A 24,416-nucleotide genomic window follows, 5' to 3' on the forward strand; every position below is an offset into this window, starting at 1 on the left:
GGCGAATGACAATGTCTCTATTCAATTGTAAATCCTTAAGTGCCTGTTGTTCAGCTCTAGTTAAATTAGTGTTGTATTTATACACATTCATTGCATTAAACTTATTCTACACATCCTTTTCACAAGCTTGCAAAAAGACTTCTACATTATGTGATAAATTAGGTACAAATGTGCTCGGCTTATGAAACTCAGGTTTAGAAAAAGTCCTTTCACCACAAAGCATTGCTTTCAAAGCTACATTGCATACAAAAAGCCATAGTTCTATCAAACATTCACTTGTCTGTTTTAGTAGAAGGTATGAAACCTAAGCCCTTCTGCAACAAAGAGCATTCAGCAGGTTTCAATACATACCGTGAAGCATTCCAAACTAGTCTGTTTGATTCAAGCCCCACATTTTCTTAAGAGTCTGAATTTGACCTGTGCCAGGTGGCTCTCTCCTTTTTTGCCAACCCCTCAAGCTTTCGTGATCAGTCGACCCTGTCCTGCGATGATGAAACGATAAGGGGAGTATAGGAAAAACCTGGTTCTTAGCCATGGAAATAATCTTACGCAGCACTACTGGTATGACTTCAGAAGCAACTGTAGCCTTTTCCAAGCCAGAAATCAGAGGTGGTTCTGTGGAAGGAGCAGAGAAGTCTTGGCCCAAACCCAGGGGCATTATGGATAAGGCATTAGCATCTGAAGCCAGGGATTGTGGGTTTGAATCCCATCTGGGATGATAAAGCTCTTGAATATGGTTTGACTATATCTTTACTGCATAGCAGGCACTTGCCCAGCTAAGGTGAGCTTAGCAGTGTCTTTCAAACATACCCATTTGTTGCCTTTAAAGAGATATTCAATAACTCTTGTTTTGAAAGATTTGACAGTTGTTGAATCTATGATGTCATATAGAATTTTATTCCATGAGGTATGGCTATTTTGGAGAATGCACTCTCTCTCTTCCTACTGTAATTAAACCAAATGGGGCTGACAAACTCAGGACCCCTGTCACTATTGTGTCTGAAAGAGTAACTTATCATTCTTATTAAGAGATTTATGTGTAGTGGGGGGTAGAACTGAAGCTTTATAATCTGTAAAAGACATCTGCTCAATGGCAGAGCTGCTGTGCTGCTAATCACAGCAATGGGCTCTTGAGGTGACAGGAGTGCAGAGCTATTATGGGAAAACCGTATTCCAGAGCTGGGAATTAAGATGTTTTTTGCAAAGGGTATTCTGACTTCTGGAGTTAGTAAGTGTGTTAATCCATAATATCATTTTAATTCTGAGACAATGCATTGCAGTGTACCTTCTAAATGTAGTTTAAAAGCTAGGGTGTGGTTAACTGGCAAACACAGGTATTTTTACTGGGTCTATATCAGAACATCGAAGTATTAAAACTGCTATCAGACACTATTCAGTGAACGCTAAGAATAGCAAAGCTGCAGAACAGTGAATTCTTTCCTCGGGAAAGAATTCAGTTGGCCGTTTCTGTGGCTCCGCTATTCTTAGCCCTGTGGTGTAAAGTTACGGGTTGGGGTCTGGTAAGCGTGCGATTGTTTGTACGTTAGGGTTAGGGGCGGGTTAAGTGAGTTAGGGTTAGGGAGCGGGTTAGGCGTGTATGCGACAGTGACAGACTTTAGGGTTAGGGACAGGTTAAGTGAGTTAGGGTTAGGGCACGGGCTAGGTGAGTGTGCGATAGTGACGGACCTTTGGGTTAGGGTTAAGGTAAGTGGGTAGATAGTAGTGTATGTTTAGTTTAGTGTAGCGTTAGATGTAGGAATTTAAGCATATGTGTGTGGTTGCTGTTTGTTTGATGTGCTTGTGTTGTGTGTATGTTTCGAAGCAGCAAATATTTTCCATGGGAAAAAATTTGCTGTTCTGAATGTTCGATATTTTCATGTTTAGATGTTTTGGGGCTGATGAAATAGCATTCGCTATTTTCATCTTTCAATAACATGATATAAATGCTTTTTATTTGTTAATGCTGTGAAAAGATTATTATGTTGGTCATAGAGTTTGAGTCGAGATGGGTTAAAAAGGTTATACATGGTGGCAAAGCTATTGCATTTGATTTTATTTGTGTTCATCACTAGTACATTTTTATGTCAAGTTTCACAGGCGTGGAAGTCAGATTGTATTTTTTATTGCACATTGATTATATTTTATTCCATTTTAAAATGTGAATATCAGTTGTGTAAAGTCTTAGGTTTAACTCTAATAGTTCTAGTGCTATGCCTTTAATAACACTAATAACTCAAGATGAAGAGACATGAGAGTGAAAAGAAACAAGGAGGAGAGTTAGACAGACACAATATACTGAAAAAGTAGTAGATGGACAAGTGCAATTCGCTATGTGTGAATCATAGGATATGGAATAAGACAAGGGTTGGAGTGAGATAGAGATGGGGGTGGAGTGAAGATGTGAGAGAACTGGGTATAACATTTCTGTGATGTAATCACTGTTATTTTAATCAGTAATATGGCACTCCTATGTTATTCCCTGGACCACTGAAGCAGTAGCAAGTGTTTTTTTTTCAGGTAATTTTTCAGCATTTTCTGAACATAAAAGTTGGAGGTAAGTGTCAGTGCTAGGCTTTTCAGAGTTTGGAACAATGACTGAGAATTTTTTATTGCTACAGTTTTTGTTTGACATCACATTATGCGTAAGTGAAGTGAGAGAAGGTTTGGAAATGATCCACATGTCCATTCCCTTATTGTCAATGTCCTTCAAAATTATAGGAAGAAATATTGATTTAACTATTTATAGACCACAGATCCTAGACAAAGCTCAATTATTTCCTGTACTGGTAATTGGCTTTTTTTTTAACAAAATAGTAGCGTTCTCCTCCAGAGGACAGAGTAATGAAACAACATATCCTATTAGCTCTTGAATGTAATAAGGTAAGCTTTTTCTTGGAGGCTGTTGGTAGGAAGGGGAGGACACATTGTAGTTGTGGCATTAAGATCCCTTTACATGTAATTTATCTTCTCTTTCTGGGAGAAAAGCAAGATTTTCCAGAAGATGAATAAGGTATATAGTATATTTTATTTTTATTTAAATGTGAAGTTAAACAAAATTATAGATTTAGATGAAAAGGATACTGATAGTACAGCTATCTGGAACTCTTGTAAATAATAATATGTCATTTTACTTGTTCAGTATGGGATTTATATTTATAGATGCTTGTTGGTGTTATGCATTAGAAGCGTATTAGCCATATGTGTGTACATTATACCAACTTGTACGTGTAAATGTATGTACAAATTTATGTGTAAATCGTGTTTGGAATGCATCCACAGTGTGCCCTGCTGGAAGAGAACAGAAATGTACATGCACTATTGTAACTGGTTAAATGTCTATGTTAACAGAGGAAACTAGAGGGTTAACTTCAGTCTAGCAAACTTTAGGAAACTATCTGAAATTAAATTACTTTATAGGCAAATTACTTCATAGGCTAGGGCATAAAAGTTGCCATCTTTCAGTTTTCAATGCAGCTAGAGACATAGAGTTTGTGCTGGCAAGCTGTCTGTATTGTGTTTGGAGTGAACTAATTACTATGTCTGAAAGCATGAAAGAATGCAACTGCTTTATGACTTCTAGCATCTGCCAAAGACATGAGGTCTATGTATTTTTACAGGTAGATGCTAAATATTGCCAGCATCCAGCAGTGGGGGTTCCACCTGGGAATTAAAAGTCAGATGACAAGAAATTATGTCATTCTGCAAGTTGTCCAAGCAGTAATATTTTAGATATGAATTTGAGAAGTCTCTTAGGCAGACATAACATTCTGCATTCTGTCTTGGAGCTGACAACAACTAGAAGATCCATTCACCACATCTGCCTTGCTCTTAGGTTATAGTATAATTCTCTTAGATATACCCTGGAACATAGCAAAGCTTAGTTTAGATATTTTTCTTTATTTATTTGAGACTGTCCTGCAGTTTTGTTTTAAATATTTCCTGTGCTTTTGAACTCTGATGTCACTGTGAATATATATTTAGTATTGTCTTGTTCTTTTATTATTTATTATTACATATATTTAAATGTTTCAGCTGATTTGTGTAGAGATATTTAAGTTTTGAGTATACTTGCATATTTACTTGGTGACACTGTGTAGGCCACTCCTAACAGCCTTGCTCTTGGTCAAACTACTACTTGTATTAATATGAATATTAAATAGTAAAATTGGACATCCTTTGTTAAGGGCCTGAAAGTAGATGATAAAGGGTTCTGCTGGCAGTGCTGACTACCTTACCATCTGCCCAGAAGGGGGTATAGCTAGTAAACCTTTGCCAGCCTTTCCCAGATGTGTGTGTGTGTGTGTGTGTGTGTGTGTGTGTGTGTGTGTGTGTGTGTGTGTGTGTGTGTGTGTGTGTGTGTGTGTGTGTGTCTCTACAACAAATCTCCAAGAGTGTGTGTATGTCAGCTACATGGGCAGGGACATGAAGGTCTGGTTGGACAGACAATGTTGGAGTACTTGGCTTGGTACCCTGGCTAAGGACTCATATCTACAGCTGTGCCAGTGTGGGTCTTATTGGAGATATGGAGGAAGAGGGAGAAACCATCCCTGGCACTGACTGTGGTCTCTGTGTGCTCTTAAGGGAAACTGCACTTAATGCAGAAAGCTGCATCTAGAAATACTGTTTGTGTGTACCAGTTAACCTTCCAGTGAATGTCCGCCACTGTTGCCAGTGGTGAGGATTGAGACTCCTTGATTACTGGTCCAGTAGTGGATCATCACTTTTGGCAGCAGTAGTGGGATCACTGCACCACCTATTAGGATTCAGTGATGTGGATATTTTACTCCTGCAGCTTGTAAACAGTGGTCACTAAAGAAGGTGTTTGTACTCTCAAGCAGCCACATGGTGATGATTCAGAGTTTCATATCACAATAGTTTTATTTATTTTTTGTTAGCTCAATTAGTCTGGGAGAGCAAGCAAGGGTGTAAGCGGAGGACAATGGCAAGCTGACAAGGAACCAGTTGGCCGAGATGTGCCAAGCCAAAGGACTGGTACATGCCAACCTGACTAAAGGAAAAATGATTGCAGCCTTAACCACAGCTGCATCATAGACCAGAAAACAAGAGGAAAATCAGACTGGCCTTGGGGATGTACAACTTTCAGAAAATGGAAAGTTCAGCTTTTCCTCAGAGTACTTAAAAATCCATCTGGAGTTAAAGAGATGTGAACTGGAGGACAAATGTTTGGAAATAGAATCAGCAATGAGACTGCAGCATTTGGAAGTCAAAGAAAATGAGAGGGCGATGCAAAATGAAAAGGAACTGCTGACTCATTGCCAGGGTTATTGAGGTAATGGGGAAGGGAGTAACCGAACCCCAGAAGCAATAAAAGTCAGTAAGTTTCTTCCACAATTTACAGAGGGTGATAATTGTTATAGTTTTCATATGTTTGAAAGGGTATGTAAGCAATATAATGTTGACCAAGGGCTCTGGGAATGGTTCCTGACCCCTGTACTCCATGGTAAAGCTGTAACTACTGTTTTTAAATTCTCTGATACTGATTTTTTAAGTTATAATACAATTAAAATTGTTTATTAGAGTGTTTTAAGTTAACATCTGAAGCTTACAGAAAACAGTTTTGTGAGCATAAACGGAAGGCAGATGAAAGAGTGTGTGATATTATATTTTAGAGTTATTTATTTTCATAGGTGGGTGAGTGGGTGTCAGGTTACCACTTTTGAAGGGCTGGCAGACCTTTTGTTGAGGGAGCAAGCCCTTAGCACTTTGCCTGAGGACATGAGAATATGTTTGGCAGATAGGAAATGCAATACCACAGATGATCTGGGAAAAAAAGGAGACATATACCTAGATAGCAGGGCATCACTTCACAGGAAAGGGATACCCAGTGCTGCAAATGAGTCTAAGGGAACCCATAATGGACAGCATAAACCTCCCCAACAGAGTCTGCCAGTAACAGGGGAAGCCACTAATTCAGGTACATGGCCAGGATGGAGGGTTAAAAGTTTTAAATGTAACCAGAAGGGTCATGTAACATATAGATGTCTATGGAGGCTAGGTGGGAAACAAAGCATAGGGTAGACAGCAGCTGGGAATGACAGATTGCCATTGAAAGTTGTCTGGGGACATCAAGTGTAACAAACTACCACAAGAGGTTATATCCTATCTTAGTAGCTGGCAAATAGGCCACTGCTAAGAAAGACACAGCCTCTGGCCTAACCATTGTGAAGTCTGCCATGGTTAAAGAGGAGCACTACTTTCTTGGGCAGTCTACTCCAGTCAAAGCTTTAGGAGGGACCTCATTCCAAATACCTTTGCCTAGGGTTTACCTTGACTGGGAGAATGAAAAAGTAAGCAAGTAAGTAGGTGTGTTTGAGGATATCCCTGCAGATGTCCTGTTAGGGGGTGCACTGTTTGTCAGTATGGAAGGAGATGGTCAACAAACCATGCTGCTTTGCCAGGGATGGTCTGCACCTCTCTCCTCTAGGCTTTCAAATTTTAGCTAAAACATTGTCTTCCCCCATAGTGCCTTTTTTAGGCAATGCCAAACTGAAAGTACTCCCGACATAACAAATCGAAACCAAGAAAATCTAAAGGTATTACTGTTCAGTGCTAGGAGTCTAAACAAAAAACTCCACTCCCTAGCAGTTCTCTTTATCCTAGAGAATGTTGATGTCTGTGCAGTCACTGAGACATGGTTTAAAGCTGCAGAGAGCACACCAACTGTGTAGGGTTATAATGAACGCCTTCCACACATTTAGGCCAGCTACTTCACAGGCACGGACTAAAGGTGGAGGTGTCCCTGTTTACATCAAAAATAAATATACTTCAAGGCTGGTCAAACAGGACAATGCACTTGAGATGATCCATGTTCAAATTACCATAGGCAAAATCCAGTAGCACTTCCTTGCAACCTATAGGTCCCCCTCTATGACCCAGGAAACCCATACCCTGTATTTAAACTTATTAGAAACATTAACCATCCAACCCAATACCATATTCATGGGTGACTTTAATTATCTCACTATTAACTGGGAATCCTATATGATACCAAATGTACATGCACAGAGATTCCTGGATTTTGTAAACACAAACTCTCTGGACCAGATAGTCAATACACCAACCAGGGGTGCAACCATACTGGATCTGGTCATCAATAATATGGGAGACTGCTGCACACCTCCTACAGTAATGCCTTCCCTGGTAATGTCAGACCACAAAATGGTCTCCTTTGAAGTAAAAATAAAACATGGACCCCAAGCTAAATCTGGAATATTCAGCAACTATTCTAAGGTGAACTTCATGCTGTTAAGAACCTGGCAAAATTTCAAGCCCCCATAAGACCTGAGAACACTTCTGCCTATGCAGAACTGTTCACCGAATCCCTCCACAAGCATGCTAATACCGCATAGAGGCAGCTGTATCCACCAGGAAGAAATACAGAACTAACTCAAAAAACAATCCACCCTGGTGGAATCACAAAATCAGTCGGCTGTATAACAGGAGGAAGAAAATTATGGCAAAAATTAGGGGGTGCAGAACCCAGCAGGATACAAGCACTCTCATCAAACAAAACAAACAACTCAGGACAGATAAAGTCTACCAAAACCAAATTTGAGGTAAGTTTGGCCTCCCAGGCCAAGGACAACCACAAAGCATTCTTTAGCTATGTCTGCAACCTCAAAGGCAATACACAATTGCGTGCAGAGCTCATTGTAAATGGAGCCACCTATACTGAGCCAGAAGATATAGCAAACCTCCTGGCTGATAAATTCAGCTCCAATTTTACCCCTCTCTCCCACTCAACCTTCCCTCAGAAAATATCATCAAATGTAGCTCCCCCTACTATCACAAGGGAACAGGTCCTTACCTTAATGCTCTCTCTAAGACCAGGAACACTGCATCAATGGACCCAGGCAATATCCCAGGATACCTTCTTAATAGCATAAAACATGACCTATCAAGGCCTCTGGAACTGCTATTTAACTGTAGCCTCCAAGCAGACTTCATGCCTCATGAATGGAGAAAGGCAACAGTCATTAGTCTGCCCAAAGGTGGGCGATCTTAAGACCCTGGAAACTACAGACCCATAAGTCTCACTAGTCTTATATGTAAAGCCATGGAAAGAATTATCACGGAGATGATCAACAGAGATATAGTAAACCTCCAGACACCGGACCCAACCTAGTTTGGTTTTATCAAAAGCAGATCATGCCTACTCAGCCTGGTGGACTTCTTTGAGAAGGTCACCAAAGCAATGGATGAGGGCAAAGTCATTCACACTGCCTACCTTGACCTGGCCAAGACATTTGACACAATACCAAACTCGGGTATTGTTGACAAATTTAAGAGGTTAGGTACAAACCCATATGTCACCAAGTGGATAGCTAACTGGCTCACAGACAGGACCCAGGAAGTTAGAATTGGGGAGTCCACCTGTACACAGAGGACAGTCACAAGTTGAGTCCCTCAGGGGTCAGTCCTTGGACTGCTTCCTTTTGGCATTTACTTCTCAGACATCAAAGCCAATGTTAGTGGCCTCTGGCTGAGTAAATTTGCAGATGATTGCAAATTAGGAGCTGTCATTGAACCTCACACTGACACAAATGTTCTCCAGGAGAGGTTGACACAGAAAAACAACTGGTGTCAGAATCATGGACTAAAACTGAATGCAAAGAAATGCATAATAGTATCCTTTGGGAACTCATCCATCCCAGGTAACTATCATATTGACAACACACCCCTTAGAGTTGATCCAGTAGTCAGGGACTAGGGACACACATAGATAGTAATCTAGCCTTTGATCATCATGTGTCTAGAGTGGTGAGGAAAGTATTCTATGTTGCACAACTTATAAACAAGGGTAGTGCATCTAAGGCCAAGGAAGTCATTGTTCCATTGTATTCGGCATTCATTAGACCTATCATTAAATACAATGCCCCCTTTGGTATGTACCTAACCAGGCATATCCAACAATTGGAATGTCCACAGAAGTTTGTCACTAAAAGAATACAGGGCATAAGTAAAATGTACTATGCAGACTGCCTCAAGGCCTTATCTCTGTATTCTGTCTCCTACAGGCTTTTGAGAGGTGATCTATGCCTGGCATACAGGGCGTTATCAGTCCCCACTCTGATAGACCTCCTACATATCCACAAAACAAACAGCACCAGAATTACCCGTTCTAAAGACTTAATCCTTGCCTGTGATATAAATAGGACCTGCTGAAGAAATAGGCGTGTATCCCAGAGGCTACCCACTCTATAGAACATGCTCTCCATCCATGTGAAGCAGAGCTTTTCCCTAACCCAATTCAAGTGCAACTTGGACAATTGAATTGGAAACCAGAATTTCATCCCTGATTTGGCACCTATGTCTCTAACGGACAAAGGTAACCTGTAAATGGTTCATCTGCCAGGCCCATGCTTTCATTTATCAAGGGTATCAGAACTTGTCAGAGATTTGGTATGCATGACTACATTTTAAAAGGCCATTGTAGTCATTAGATACCTTGTGTTTATTCAGTGACATGCAGTCTGACTTGTAGACAGGCATGTGGGTCTGGTAGCCTCAGGGAACCAGACAGACCATGTAGCAGTGAGACTGAAGATGAGCCACAGCTGCTGGTGGTTACAAAGAGAGAGTTGAGACAGGCTCAGCTACATTACAAGGCTTGAGGAATGTAGCCAGGGAGTTGACTGATTCTCATGTAAAAGGGGAATCTGTATACTGGAACAAAGGAGTACTGTAAAGAGGGTGGGCCTCTGATGGACAGCTAGAAGGGGAGACAATACAGCAGTTGGTACTGCCCAGAGCCTACCATCTGGCACTTATAGCCATAACACATGACATTCCCTTTGCAGGTCATATGGGCATAAAGTGTACCTAGAGACATATTATGCATGTTAGTAGTCATTTCCCGCATCTGTATATATTACATACATCTAATCCTATGAATGCATAATGAGACTTGAAGCAAGCAGAGATCCAGGAGGTCTGAATAAACAAGTTACTTTAAAACCTGTTTTAAAGAATAAACAAAAGAGACTTAGGAAAAATGTGAATGGGATGTTCTTCCTATTTCACATAATGCAGTTCCTATACCTTTAAGAACTGGGTGTTCACTTTGATTAATAAATGGCTGTGTCATGTGTTGTTAGTATAAATATTGGTTCTAATTTTTATTTTGTGTAAGACACTGAGGAAGGATGTTTTTAATAAATTAGTCTGGCGTGACGGTTTGGAGAGAATATTTTTTCTTCTGCTGCTGCTTTGTTTTTTCTCTCCACTTTACCACTTATTTCCACATTTCTCACTTGACTTTTCTCCTGCTCAGTCTCCAACACAGTCACCTTCGGGGCAGTGAAGGTGCAGTGGTGACTGCCCATGGGTGGGGACCTCAGTCCCACTGTTTCCAATAGGGGGCTCAGCTTTATTTTCCAACACCCTCCCCATCATGGTGTTTACCCCTATGTGTCATATATCGGCCCCGCATCTTGTTTGTCTTGTCTGTTAACCTACCCAACCTACGTCTGGAAATATGCCTACTATCCCTCCGCAACATCCCACTCTTACCTGAAAAAAAAAGGGGCAATCTGTTCCCAAAAAAAATCTCGCCCTATACATAGTGTCCATTTCGCACAAGTGTCCACTGGATGCATGTAATCTGGTCTAATTGGCTTACCAACATATTGTTGTCCTCACCCTGCTTTCAGAGGTATGAGTGTCCAAATCTATCACCAAATTCAGTGTATATGCGCAGCTGTTGCTGTAGAAGAAATAGGAAGCTATGGACCCTCACTACACTCCTGCACATCCCGAGCTACTTTCCCTAGTGTCTTTCTCTCTTTGTGCCCCTTTTTCACCACTTTCCAGTTAATGCTTTTTCATTTCTTTTAAAGAAATTAGCACAGGGTAAGCAGGAGTGGGAGTCCACCTGTACACAGAGGACAGTCACAAGTTGAGTCCCTCCGGGGTCAGTCCTTGGACTGCTTTTTTTTGGCATTTACTTCTCAGACATCAAAGTCAATGTTAGTGGCCTCTGGCTGAGTAAATTTGCAGATGATTGCAAATTAGGAGCTGTCATTGAACCTCACACTGACACAAATGTTCTCCAGAAGGGGCTGACACAGAAAAACAACTGGTGTCAGAACCATGGACTAAAACTGAATGCAAGGAAATGCATAATAGTATCCTTTGGGAACTCATCCATCCCTGGTAACTATCATATTGACAACACACCCCTTAGAGTTGAACCAGTAGTCAGGGACTAGGGACACACATAGATAGTAATCTAGCCTTTGATCATGATGTGTCTACAGTGGAGAGGAAAGTATTCTATGTTGCACAACTTATAAACAAGGGTAGTGCATCTAAGGCCAAGTAAGTCATTGTTCCATTGTATTCGGCATTCATTAGACCTATCATTAAATACAATGCCCCCTTTGGTATGTACCTAACCAGGCATATCCAACAATTGGAATGTCCACAGAGGTTTGTCACTAAAAGAATACAGGGCATAAGTAAAATGTCCTATGCAGACTGCCTCAAGGCTTTATCTCTGTATTCTGTCTCCTACAGGCTTTTGAGAGGTGATCTATGCCTGGCATACAGGGCGTTATCAGTCCCCACTCTGATAGACCTCCTACATATCCACAAAACAAACAGCACCAGAATTACCCGTTCTAAAGACTTAATCATTGCCTGTGATATAAATAGGACCTGCTGAAGAAATAGGTGTGTATCCCAGAGGCTACCCACTCTATAGAACATGCTCCCCATCCATGTGAAGCAGAGTTTTTCCCTAACCCAATTCAAGTGCAACTTGGACAATTGAATTGGAAACCAGAATTTCATCCCTGATTTGGCACCTATGTCTCTAACGGACAAAGGTAACCTGTAAATGGTTCATCTGCCAGGCCCATGCTTTCATTTATCAAGGGTATCAGAACTTGTCAGAGATTTGGTATGCATGGCTACTCTTTAAAAGGCCCTTGTAGTCATTAGCCTAGTACCTTGTGTGCATTCAGTGACATGCAGTCTGACTTGGAGACAGGCATGTGGGTCTGGTAGCCTGAGGGACCCAGACAGACCACACATTTGAAGCCAAGACTGGGGAGGTGGTTACTTCAGACTGGGAGCTACAGTGTAGCAGTGAGACTGAAGATGAGCCACAGCTGCTGGTGGATACTGATGTTCCCTTGGACAGACTGACTGCAAAGGCAGAGGTGAGTAGTAGTACCCAGACTGACAGTGAGGCACCACTGTCAGAGGGTACCAGAATTCCTGTGGAAGGGGAGCTTGGAAGGGTTACAAAGAGAGAGTTGAGACAGGCTCAGCTCTCAGATCCTACATTACAAGGCTTGAGGAATGTAGCCAGGGAGTTGACTGATTCTCAAGTAAAAGGGGAATCTGTATACTGGGACAAAGGAGTACTGTAAAGAGGGTGGACCTCTGATGGACAGCTAGAAGTGGAGACAATACAGCAGTTGGTACTGCCCAGAGCCTACCATCTGGCACTTATAGCCATAACACATGACATTCCCTTTGCAGGTCATATGGCCATAAAGTGTACCTAGAGACATATTATGCATGTTAGTAGTCATTTCCCGCATCTGTATATATTACATACATCTAATTCTATGAATGCATAATGAGACTTGAAGCAAGCAGAGATCCAGGTCTGAATAAACAAGTTACTTTAAAACCTGTTTTAAAGAATAAACAAAAGAGACTTAGGCAAAAATGTGAATGGGATGTTCTTCCTGTTTCACGTAATGCAGTTCCTATACCTTTAAGAACTGGGGATTCACTTTGATTAATTAATGGCTGTGTCATGTGTTGTTAGTATAAATATTGGTTCTAATTTTTATTTTGTGTAAGACACTGAGGAAGGATGTTTTTAATAAATTAGTCTGGCGTGACGGTTTGGAGAGAATATTTTTTCTTCTGCTGCTGCTTTGTTTTTTCTCTCCACTTTACCACTTGTTTCCACATTTCTCACTTGACTTTTCTCCTACTCAGTCCCCAGCACAGTCACCTTCGGGGCAGTGAAGGTGCAGTGGTGACTGCCCATGGGTGGGGACCTCAGTCCCACTGTTTCCAATAGGGGGCTCATGGGCTTCCGATTTTCCAACACCCCTCCCCATCAAGGTGTTTACCCCCCACATGTGTCATATATCGGCCCTGTATGCATCTTGTTTGTCTTGTCTGTTAACCTACCCAACCTACCTCTGGAAATATACCTACTATCCCTCCCCAACATCCCACTCTTACCTGAAAAAAAAGGGGCAATCTGTTCCCAAAAAAAATCTCGCCCTATACATAGTGTCCATTTCACACAAGTGTCCACTGGACGCATGTAATCTGGTCTAATTGGCTTACCAACATATTGTTGTCCTCACCCCGCTTTCAGAGGTATGAGTGTCCAAATCTATCACCAAATTCAGTGTATATGCACAGCTGTTGCTGTAGAAGAAATGGGAAGCTATGGACCATCCCTACACTCTTCCTGCACATCCCAAGCTACTTTCCCTACTGTCTTTCTCTCTTTGTGCCCCTTTTTCACCACTTTCCAATTAATGCTTTTTCATTTCTTTTAAAGAAATTAGCACGGGGGTAAGCAGGAGTAAGAACTTCTAAGCAGCAGTAAGCGGGTTTAAGCCTGCTTGCACAGGGGTAAGCAATGCCTACACAGAAACTGTAACCGGAAGTTAGCAGTGCTTACCTCCACACAAACTCATACAAACCCACTTAAAACTGGTTAAAAGTGCCTTAATCACACTGTATCCAATGGCCCTTGTTTTGCCCAGCAACAAAATAAACAGCCGCTGCAAGGCTCGAACCCATTACATTAAGCCATATCAGATTTACATAACCCTGACGTTTTTACAAACATATCATCCAGTACAGGCATTCAACAGTACAGGACATGTATTTAAACATGCAGATGTATGTGTGTGTGTATATATGTATGTGTATATATATATATATATATATATATATATATATATATATATATATATATATATATATATATATATATATATATATATATATATATATATACATATATATATATATATAGATATATATATATATATATATATATATATATATATATATATATATATATGTGTATATATATGTATGTGTATATATAGGTTCATATATTCATAGGTAGGTACTAGGCTATCTGCCTGAGGGCATTTATAAGCCTAGCCAGAGTGTGTCAGCTTTCGCCACCCCATTGATTAATTAACTGAGCCTCTGTCAAGAAGAGCCAATGAAGTGATCCCAGGGGTGTATTTTCATTTACCCATCCACTCGTCAAGGTTTCTCTTGAAGAGTGTTAGTTAGGGGCTCTGTTTAATATAGTTAGTAATTTTGTTCCAAAGCATGGGGAGTCTCTGTGACAGGAATCTATCCCTCCAGCATGTTCTATTTATTGTTATGGCAAGGTTTAGCTCACTAGAATGAGTGGCTCGCAGTGACTTGGATTTCTTTAGTGGGAGCATGTCCATCAATTCTGAGTTGGACATGGCTTTGTAAGTCAGGCAGAGATCACCTCTGAGTAAGCGATATGCGACTGAGTACAGCTGGAGTTTTTCCAGTCGGGCTGCATAGAACATATGTTTGAGGCCAGTAATCCTCTTGGTGAGGTACTTTTGTGGTCTTTCCAGCTGTTGGAAGTGCTGTGTGAGGTACATCCCAAATGGGGCATTGTACTCTATGATGGGTCTGATGAGTGATGAGTAGAGGGGCACTATAACCTCTTTATTTCTAGATGCGAACCCTTTAGTAATTAGATGGGCTACAGAAAAGGATTTCCTAACTACTTTGGCAATATGATTGTCAAAGGAGAGATTACTATCTACCTGGGTCCCCAGATCTTCTATTACCTCTTCTGTATTAAGGGGGCTGCCACCTATGAGGTAATTCATGGGTGTTTTGTTTTTCCCAAATGAGATGACTATGCATTTTTTGGCATTTAGCTTGAGACCATGACTTTGACACCAGATGTCCCTCTCAGTAAGGCCTTATTGAGAATGTCTGTGCCAGCTGGAGAGTCAGTTATGGCTCCCAGCTTACAGTCATCGGCGAACTTGGTTAGCCATAGTCCTCCTGTGTTTGCCTGTACTTCTGAGAAGTATATGCCGAAGAGTAGGGGTCCCAGGATCAAGCATTGTGGGACACCACTTGTGACTGGTTTAGAGTCGGACCTGGAGCCCGCTATTCTTACTGTGTGAGTTCTGTCTGGAAGCCAGTTGGCAACCCATCTCGTGACATAGGGGTTTATGTTCAGGCTGGTGAGTTTTTCTATAATTCCACAGTGGGGAATGGTGTCAAAACCCTTGGTGAGGTCAAGGTAGGCTGTGTGAACTACCTTCCCCTCATCTATGGCCTTGATGACTGTCTCATAGGTTCATTGGTTCATAGGTTGATACTAGGCTATCTGCCCTAGGGCATTTATAAGCCTAGCCAGAGTGTGCTTGGCTTTTGCCACACTTTTAGATTAGTTGACTGTGCCACTGTATAGTAGGTCACAGAAGGTAGCTCTTTTAAGGTTAGTTTACTGTACCTCTGTCAAGCAGGGACACAGAAGAGATCCCAGGGGTAAACTTATGATCTCCTATCCACTCATCAAGATTTCTCTTGAAGAGGGTCAGTGCGGGGCTCTGCCTAACATGGATTGGGATTTTGTTCCAGAGTGAGGGGAGCCTCTGGGATATGAATCTGTCCCTCCAGCATGTCCTATTTATTTCTATGCTGAGGTTCAAGTCCCTGGAGCATGTAGCTCTAAGGGATTTGGATTTCCTGAGGTGAAGCATGTCCATTAATTCTGGGTTGGACATGGCTTTATACGTCAGACACAGATCGCCTCTGCGTAGGCGGTACGCAACTGAGTAGAGCTGGAGTTTCTTTAGCTGAGCTGCATAGGGCATCTGTTTGAGCCCCTTGATCCTCTTGGTGAGGTACTTTCGGGGTCTTTCCAGTTGCTGCAGGTGTCGGATAAGGTACATCCCAAATGGGGCATTGTATTCAATTATGATCCTGATAAGTGATGAGTAGAGGGGCACAATGACCTCTCTTGATCTAGATGTGAATCCTTTCATGATAAGGTGGGCTATATAGAAGGTCTTTCTAACCACTTTGGCAATGTGATTGTCAAAGGAGAGATTGCTATCTACTTGGGTCCCCAAGTCCCTAATTACTTCTTCCGTACTTAATGGATTACCACCTGTGTGGTAATTTGTGGGCACTTTGTTTTTCCCAAAGGGGATGACTATGCACTGTTTGGCATTTAGCTTTAGGCCATGGCTCTGGCACCAGTTATCCATCTCTGTGAGACCCTTTTGGAGGATGCTTGTGTCAGCCAGAGAGTTGATTACGGCACCCAGTTTGCAGTCATCTGTGAACTTGGTCAGCCATAGTCCACCCGTGTTAGCCTGTACTTCTGAGAAATATATACCGAACAAGAGAGGTCCCAGGACTGAGCCTTGTGGGATGCCACTTGTAACTGGTTTAGAGACTGACATGGCACCTGCTATTCTGACCATGTGGGTTCTATCCCTGAGCCAGTTTGCAACCCATCTTGTGACATAGGGGTTGATATTTAAGCTGGTGAGCTTATTTATGATGCCCGAGTGGGGTATTGTGTCAAAGGCTTTTGCGAGATCCAGGTAGGCTGTGTGGACTACCTTCCCTTCATCTATGGTTTTGGTAACTGTTTCAAAGAAGTCGACCAGGTTCAAGAGGCAAGATCTGCCCTCAACAAAGCCGAATTGGGTAGGATCCAGTGTCTGGAGCTTCCCAATGTCTTTGTTTATGATTTCCATGATGATACGCTTCATAGCTTTGCAGACCAGGCTAGTCAGGCTTATAGGGCGATAGTTTCTGGGGTCTGTTGTGGCACCACCTTTGTGGAGTGGGACCACTGTTGCTGTATGCCATTCCTTGGGTACATATCCGGTAGTAAGGCTGAGTTTGAACAGTGACTTTATATGAGGGTTTAGTTCTTCTTGGAGCTCGTGTAAGATGCAGCACGGGACACCGTCTGGTCCCATTGATGCTGTGTTTTTTGCTTTGGAGAGGGCAGCTCTCACCTGTGCATCTGTGATCTCAGGAAGGCTACACTCTGTTGGGATAGACATTTGCTCTTTTGGGGAGGAAGGGGGGGGAGAAGTTTGCACTGAACCTTTCTGCCAGGCTGTTGGCAATGTCTCTGGGTTCAGTGTATTTTTTGTCATTTTGCACTAACTCAGAGCATATCTGGGAGTTGCCTCCCAGGTTTCTGACATAACTAAAGAAGGCCTTGTGATTATCTTTAGTGTCTTGTGCAATTTTTCTTTCAAAGCTGGCCTTAGATGATTTTATGAGGGATCGTAGTTTCTTGCTAGTACTGATCAGAGACGCCTTCCCTTTTTGGGATTTTGCTCTATCATGTAGTAGCTTTCTTCTTCTTTTGTATAGCTTATTTATGGCCGGGGTCCACCAGACAGGTCTCCTGCCTTTGGAAGAGTGAGCCTTGGTTTTATTTGGGATAGCATGCTCCATGCATTCCTGTAGGTGTCCATAGAATGCTTTTGTAAAGGATTCTGCATTTTGGGCCGTATTTTCCACTGGCCCGGGGGCTTTGAAGGATTCCACCTTGGTTTTGAGAAGTGTGAAGTTTGCTTTTGAGAAGTTCTTCACCGTGGTTTCCTTGGCTAGGGGTGGGGATGGAATATGGATGTCCAGTGAGATTTGTTTATGGTCCGATCTTACCAATGAGGGGTATACCTCTGGTGTGGAACATAGAGACCCCATGTTGGTGGTGACCAGTTGTTCCATAGCATTTGAGTTTATAAATTCTAGGAACCGTTGGGGGAGGGTGTTTGGGCTTGAGTAGTTTTCTCAATCAATGTTTGGGTAGTTGAAGTCACCCAATATAATGGTGTTTGAAGAGACCTTCATATTCTCCAGTGTTCTCAGGAAAGCCGAGTGAAGTTCCCGTGTTTGGGAGGGTGGTCTGTAGCAGGCTACAAATTGAAAGGCAGTTTTGCCCACTGTTAGTTGCACATGGATGGTCTCCGATGCTTCGTGCAGTGTCACTAACCTGGTGGTGTGGGTATCTTTGATAAATATGGATACTCCCCCTCCTTTTGTGGTTCGGTCCGAGTTTTGGGGCCGGAAAGCATGGTATGAAGTATAACCTGTTAGGGCTGGGGTGCTCTCGGGAGCCTTGAACCAGGTTTCTGTTATTGCACAGATATCGATATTCTCCATACTGAGGAGAGTCTCGAGTGCGTGCATCTTGAGGTTTAGACTTCTGGCATTGAGCAGCATTACCCTTAGTTTTTTTTTTCTTTGTGTTGTCTCTGGAGGTGGGTTTGTCTTTTGAGCCTTGCCTAAAAAAGGCACTATGGGGGAGGCAAGAGCCTTTGCCAGTATTCAAAAACCCAGGTGTGACAGGTGCAAGCCGTCCCTAATGAAGCAACGTGGCTTGTCGAGCATGTCATCCCAGGCTGACAGACACTGGATCCCCTTTGAATGACACCAACACTTTAGCCAATTGTTAAAAGATTATTTTGTCTTTGTACTGTGGCATAATTCTTGGTGAGGGTAAGATGCTACTCAAGGTCAGGGTCATACCGGCCTGGGCCACATGATCAAAGAGCTCCTCTATGTCTCTTTTCATCTAGTCCAGGGAGGTACATCTCAGGTCATTCACACCAGCATGGACAATGACTGAGTCATATTTGTACTTGCTTTGGAGTGACCTGAGTGCTTGTGTTATGTGGCGGATCCTGGCACCTGACAGGCAGCTTACAGTGACCTTCTCCTTGTTCAGCCTGGTGAGTGGGACGTCAGTGTGTCTGACAATAGAGTCACCTATTACAAGTGTATTAGGTGTGTTGTTTAGCCTTAAGGGCTGTGACTGTGTGGCACACTGACTTTGTGAGCTATGTGCTATGTGGGTATTGTTTCGTGGTAGGGGTTGCTTGGATGTCTGCTTTGGAGGTCTCTGCTGCTTAGGCAGATTTTTATTTAGAGCCTCTGAGTATGTTTTTGTGTGTTTATGTGTTTGGTTTGCTGATGCGATAGGTCTATGTGAGACTGGATTTGTGGTGTGTGTGGTTACCTTCTCCTCCTGACAGGCTGTGTCAGTACTGGGTTGAGAGAGCTTAGCCTCCAGTTTGGCTATATAGTTGCATCTCTCACATATATTTCAGCTTGTTGGGAAGAGGAGAGGGTGGTCTGTATACATAAGGCAGTTGTAACATTGCCTCAAGATTCCCTTCTCGAAGAAGTCAACCAGGTTTAATAGGCATGATCTGCCCTTAGCAAAGCCGAACTGGGTCGAGTCAAGTGTTTGGAGGTTCCCAATGTCTTTTTTAATGAGTTCCATGATGATGCGCTCCATAGCCTTGCAGACCAGGCTAGTCAGGCATATGGGGAGATATTTACCAGGGTCAGTTGTGGCCACTCCTTTGTGGAGCAGAATAACCGTTGCTGTGCGCCATTCTAATATCTACATACACACACACATACATATATATATATATATATATATATATATATATATATATATATATATATATATGCATATATATATATATATATATATATATATATATATATATATATATAGATATATATATATATATATATATATATATATATATATATATATTACTGAAATCTCGAATTTCATATGGTCGAAACCATATGATCGAGATTTCAGTAAATCGAATATGTAAAGTGTTAAAAAATAAGACCTTACTTATATTAAAACGTTATGTGCACACACAGGCAAGGATTCCTGTATGGTCTGTGTGCACGTAATGTTGTTATCTTTTCTGCGGTGTTGACAGGAAGTGGGAAATCTCCCTTTTTGCGCTTCCGCATACAGCGCAAAATGGGAGATTTCCCTTTTCCCCACTGTAGCGCGATCTTGGAGTTGGTATATTTAAGTAGGGGGGTGTGGGGAGTGCAGGGCCCCCCTGCAAAAGCGGTGTTTGAGGTTTTTTTTTTTTTTTTTACGGTTTCATTTCAGAAGTTCGAGTTTCCAAAACTCGATCTTTTGGTCTCGGTTATATGAAATTCGAGATTTTGGGGATTCCAGCTTCTGAAGTGAATCCGTCTAAGCATATATATACATCTATATATGTATATACAGATATATATCTGTAGATATAAATAAGAACATAACAAATACATATATGACCACAGGCACCGGTAACGGGTGTGAGGGGGTCCATGCTACATATGTCTTGTACGTATTGATATTACCCCCTCCCCCCACAGTCCTGCAATACAGTACCAACTGTTGCAAGTCCCATAACCAGGACCCGACACAACATGGGCACAAGATGTTAACAGTAATGCATCCCACCTGTATGATGTCAGGCTGATATCAATAACATATCATGTAGTACAGTGTGGCTACCATAGGGAATGTACAATGTGGAAGCAATAAACATTCCTAAGATACATATACACACACACATATATATGCAGATACATATATGTGTATATATATATATATATATATATATATATATATATATATATATATATATATATATATATATATATATTTATATAGAACTAGGACTATGTGTGCTATGGACACTACTTGCATCTGACTCACAGATATGCATGGGGCATTCCACTTATGATGGCTTGTGCAGGGACATCAGCTGTTTCTCAGTGCATCATTCCTATGACCTTTGTGATCTGCGAGTGTTTGGCCAGACAACATCTGTATTCCCTACTACAAGCCCAGATAATGTGATGCAAACTTGTATGTACAAATCCAAGGGTGTGTCCATTTCATGGTTACGCATTATACACTGTCTGTCTGGGGTACTTTCCCCTGTGTACTGCTTGTATATCTGGCCCAACAGTCATGCCATGTACATCATTCAGATGGTGACACATATTACCTCCATACATTTACAATGCCTTACTGCTAGAATGTGTTATACTGGGGAGCATTGTGTTTGCCACTGCAGTTGTGAGGACTTGGCCCTGTCATTGGCAGTACTGGGCCATGGCCACCAGGTCAAACCTCACCATGCATACATACTGACCACTCTCACACAATATGAAGCACACACCAACCTAACACATGCATGCCTGTATATTGTACAACTGCTATGATCTAGCCTCCTCAGATCATCTGTGCTCCACTGGATATACCTACAGATACATGTTACTCTATTTCTACATCTGATTGGGGGGGCACACCTGACTGATACTACATTTCTACATAGGATTGGGGGGCACACCTGACTGTTACAACATGTGTACATCGGATTGGGGGGGCACACCAAATTGTTACTACATTTCTACATACCAAAGAACCCAAAAGTAGAGTAACACTGTAAGAAGGCACAACATCCAAATTACGTTTCTACTTTTATGTGGGGAAGACTAATCGGTCCTTGAGAATAAGAATAAGAATAAGGGACCATGATTATTGCACTAGGAAATCTTTTACTTATAGTGCATTGGCTAAACATACATTAGAACATGGATCTGACCATCGGTTCTGCATAAATTTAATAGATTAGGCCCCATTGTGTCTAATACTGAAGGTATTAAACTACAGTGGATTTTTAGGCTTGCAGCACATAAACCTTATGGCTTGAATGAATCTGTATCTGTCAAGCCCGTATTGAAAATGAAGAAGCCAGGCAAGGGCTGATTTTTGCTCATGTCCCTTTAAGAGTTTTAGAGGGAATTTTAATTGATTTTATTGTGTATGTGTATAAGGTGTTTAGTTTCATCATTCCTTGTCTGATGAAGCGGTTTTGTTTAACCGTGAAAGCGCTTACCATTGTACGATAAAGGATTTTTATACTTGGTTTTACGTATTTGGATGCTGTGCCTTCTTACAGTGTTACCCCGCTTTTGGGTTCTTTGATATTCTATCTACAGACTGTCTTGCTTTGCCTTGTTGGGAGAGTTTTGGTCATTTCTGCATAGGATTGGGGGGGTACACGTGTCTGTTTCTACATTTATACATAGGATTGGGGGGCACTCCATTTCATTCTGTAATCTAACCTATCATGCTGACTAGAGGAATATCAGTGTACTGCAGGGCTTAGGTTTAATTGACCTATATATCAGTTTCTGACTTCTTACCCTTCAGAACTAACATCTCACTGCCTGACCTGATGTAGTGTGTCTGTGTATGCCTGTGGGGAGGTTACTCATAGCCATCATTCAGAGTCTTAGCACAGTCTTTGTTTGTGTTTGTCTATACCTGTCCTGCTGGCTGAGACTGTTGTTGGGTATGTGAACCTCCCTGACTGGCATGTGTGAGGCATATGGACACACATGTCACCCAGCACATTTCCTGCAGTGGGTTTTGTCAGTGTAGTACTGGCTACTATGGTGACACCAGTATTTGTTACAGATCTCATGCTGCCACTATACGTATCTACTATCTGCTGGCATCTCATTCAGCCACAAGATTACCTTGCATGCTCATATCCACACCATAAATACAGGTAACAACACATACTACTCTATTCGGCAATTGGTAGGAAGAATGACTTACCTTGTGGCTGTGCCAGTATTGAGGATGGTGCTGGAGGGCTGACTATGTCGGATGCACATAGTACACTCCCTATACATGGTAAAGCACAGGTAGTGTCATGTCTGGGATCCCCTTTCTTGTATGTGCGAGTCAGAGAGAGTTGTCATTTCCTGGGTCCCTACTGTGTCAGTGTATGTGCTATGCAGGCCAAGGCATACTGGACATGCCTCCTTCTGCATACAGGGCAGGCTCAGGTTGTTCCTCCTCCGAGTCACTCTGTGCCTGTGCAGGCCTTGGCAATGGTGGGGGGCTGTGTGGCCCTGCCCTGTGCTGTTCCTGCTGCAGCCATTTTTACAGGATCATATTTTGTAGCATGGCACATACTATTAGGTTCATAGGTTCATAGATTAGTACTAAGCTAACTGCCCTTGCGAGCCATTTTAAGCCTAGCCAATTATCCCTTGTGAGACTCAAACCTTGCACCTTGTGTTTGTAAGGCAAACACCTTAACCATTAGGCCACCCTCCCTCCATTTACATTTGTTGACCGGGAGAGTCCAGCTGGATTACAAGTCATTTTCATTGGAGGCCCGGGGAGAAAAGCTCCAAGAGAACAATTTTTTACAAAACATAGTTTTAAGGACAGACTTTTGACATACAATTTCCATAGAAGAGACTTTGACATACATATTAACTAACAGATAGGATACATTCGCTCTCTACAATATAATATCACATTTTAGAAGATATTCTTAAGTTTAGGATTCCTGTGATAGATTTACTATCAGAGTAAAAGCAGAGAGATGTAGAATAAGGCTCTGAGAGAGCAGATGATGCTCACTATAGCTGAGAAGGATAACAAATTGATTCACTATATGTCTTCACCTGGTTTTAGTTGTGAAGGATAACAAATTGATTTACAGTATGTCTTTTCCTGGTTTTAGTTGCTTATGGAGAGCTCAACATTGCTGGGGTAATTTGCCCTAACTCCTGGAGGGATGGGATGAGCAGTAGATTAACAGTCCTAAGTGGGTACAGTACTATGATTGGTTGGCTTAGCAGAGTTACTTAAGTTAGGTGAAGTATTCTAATGAGACATTAGCCAGGGGGATACAGAAGCACAGTCGATTATTCAAAAAGTGAGTTTTAACAAGTTTCTTGGACTGTGATGGGGATTTGTTGTCAGTTACGTGGGCAGGAAGGGAGTTCCAGGTTTTTCCTATACAGTGGCTGTAGACAGACTTACCAGCTTCATTGTTATATTTGGTTACTTTTCAGGAGGTTTTGTGTGCTAGACCTCAAGGGCCTGGCGGTTGTATAGGGTTGCAAAAGATTTTGTAGGGCTGGGGTATTTTTCAGAGTTATGTATTATTTTGTGGGCTAGTGATAGTTGATTGAGTTGAAGTAGTAGTGGTAGTTCTAGCCACTTGAGTTTTTTAGGCATTCACAGTGATGTGTTCTGATGGCAGAGGTTTTTGCGAATTTGCCTATCTTATTATAACAACTATCAAGTTTGTTTAGGGTGGATTTGCAGAGATATTTAAGCACAGGGAAGGCATAAAGTAGGGTGGATAGTAGGTGAGTCCTCACTATTGTAGTTTTGGAGTAGTCAGTGAGGAATGTTTTATTGTGATACAGTAGGCCAAGTTTTTTATGTACTTTTTTTAAGGTTATAGAAATATGTAGGTCAGATCTAAGGTGATTATCTATTTCAACCCCTAAGTGTTTGGTATGATTTGTGGGGGTGATTGTGGTCTTGTTAAAGGAAGAGATGAAGAAAGAATCAGTGGGAGGTGTGGCTCTGTGGGAGCTAAAGAGTACTAGTTTTGTTTTACTTGGGTTCAGAATGAGCCTTTGGTTTGTAATCCAAGTTTCTGCTCTGGAAAAGCATTCTTGTGTTAGGGAGTGAAGGATGTCAATTGATTTGG

This window comes from Protopterus annectens, chromosome 1.part1 (genome assembly GCF_019279795.1).
Source record: "Protopterus annectens isolate FY-2018-M chromosome 1.part1, PAN1.0, whole genome shotgun sequence".
NCBI classification, from domain to species: domain Eukaryota; kingdom Metazoa; phylum Chordata; order Ceratodontiformes; family Protopteridae; genus Protopterus; species Protopterus annectens.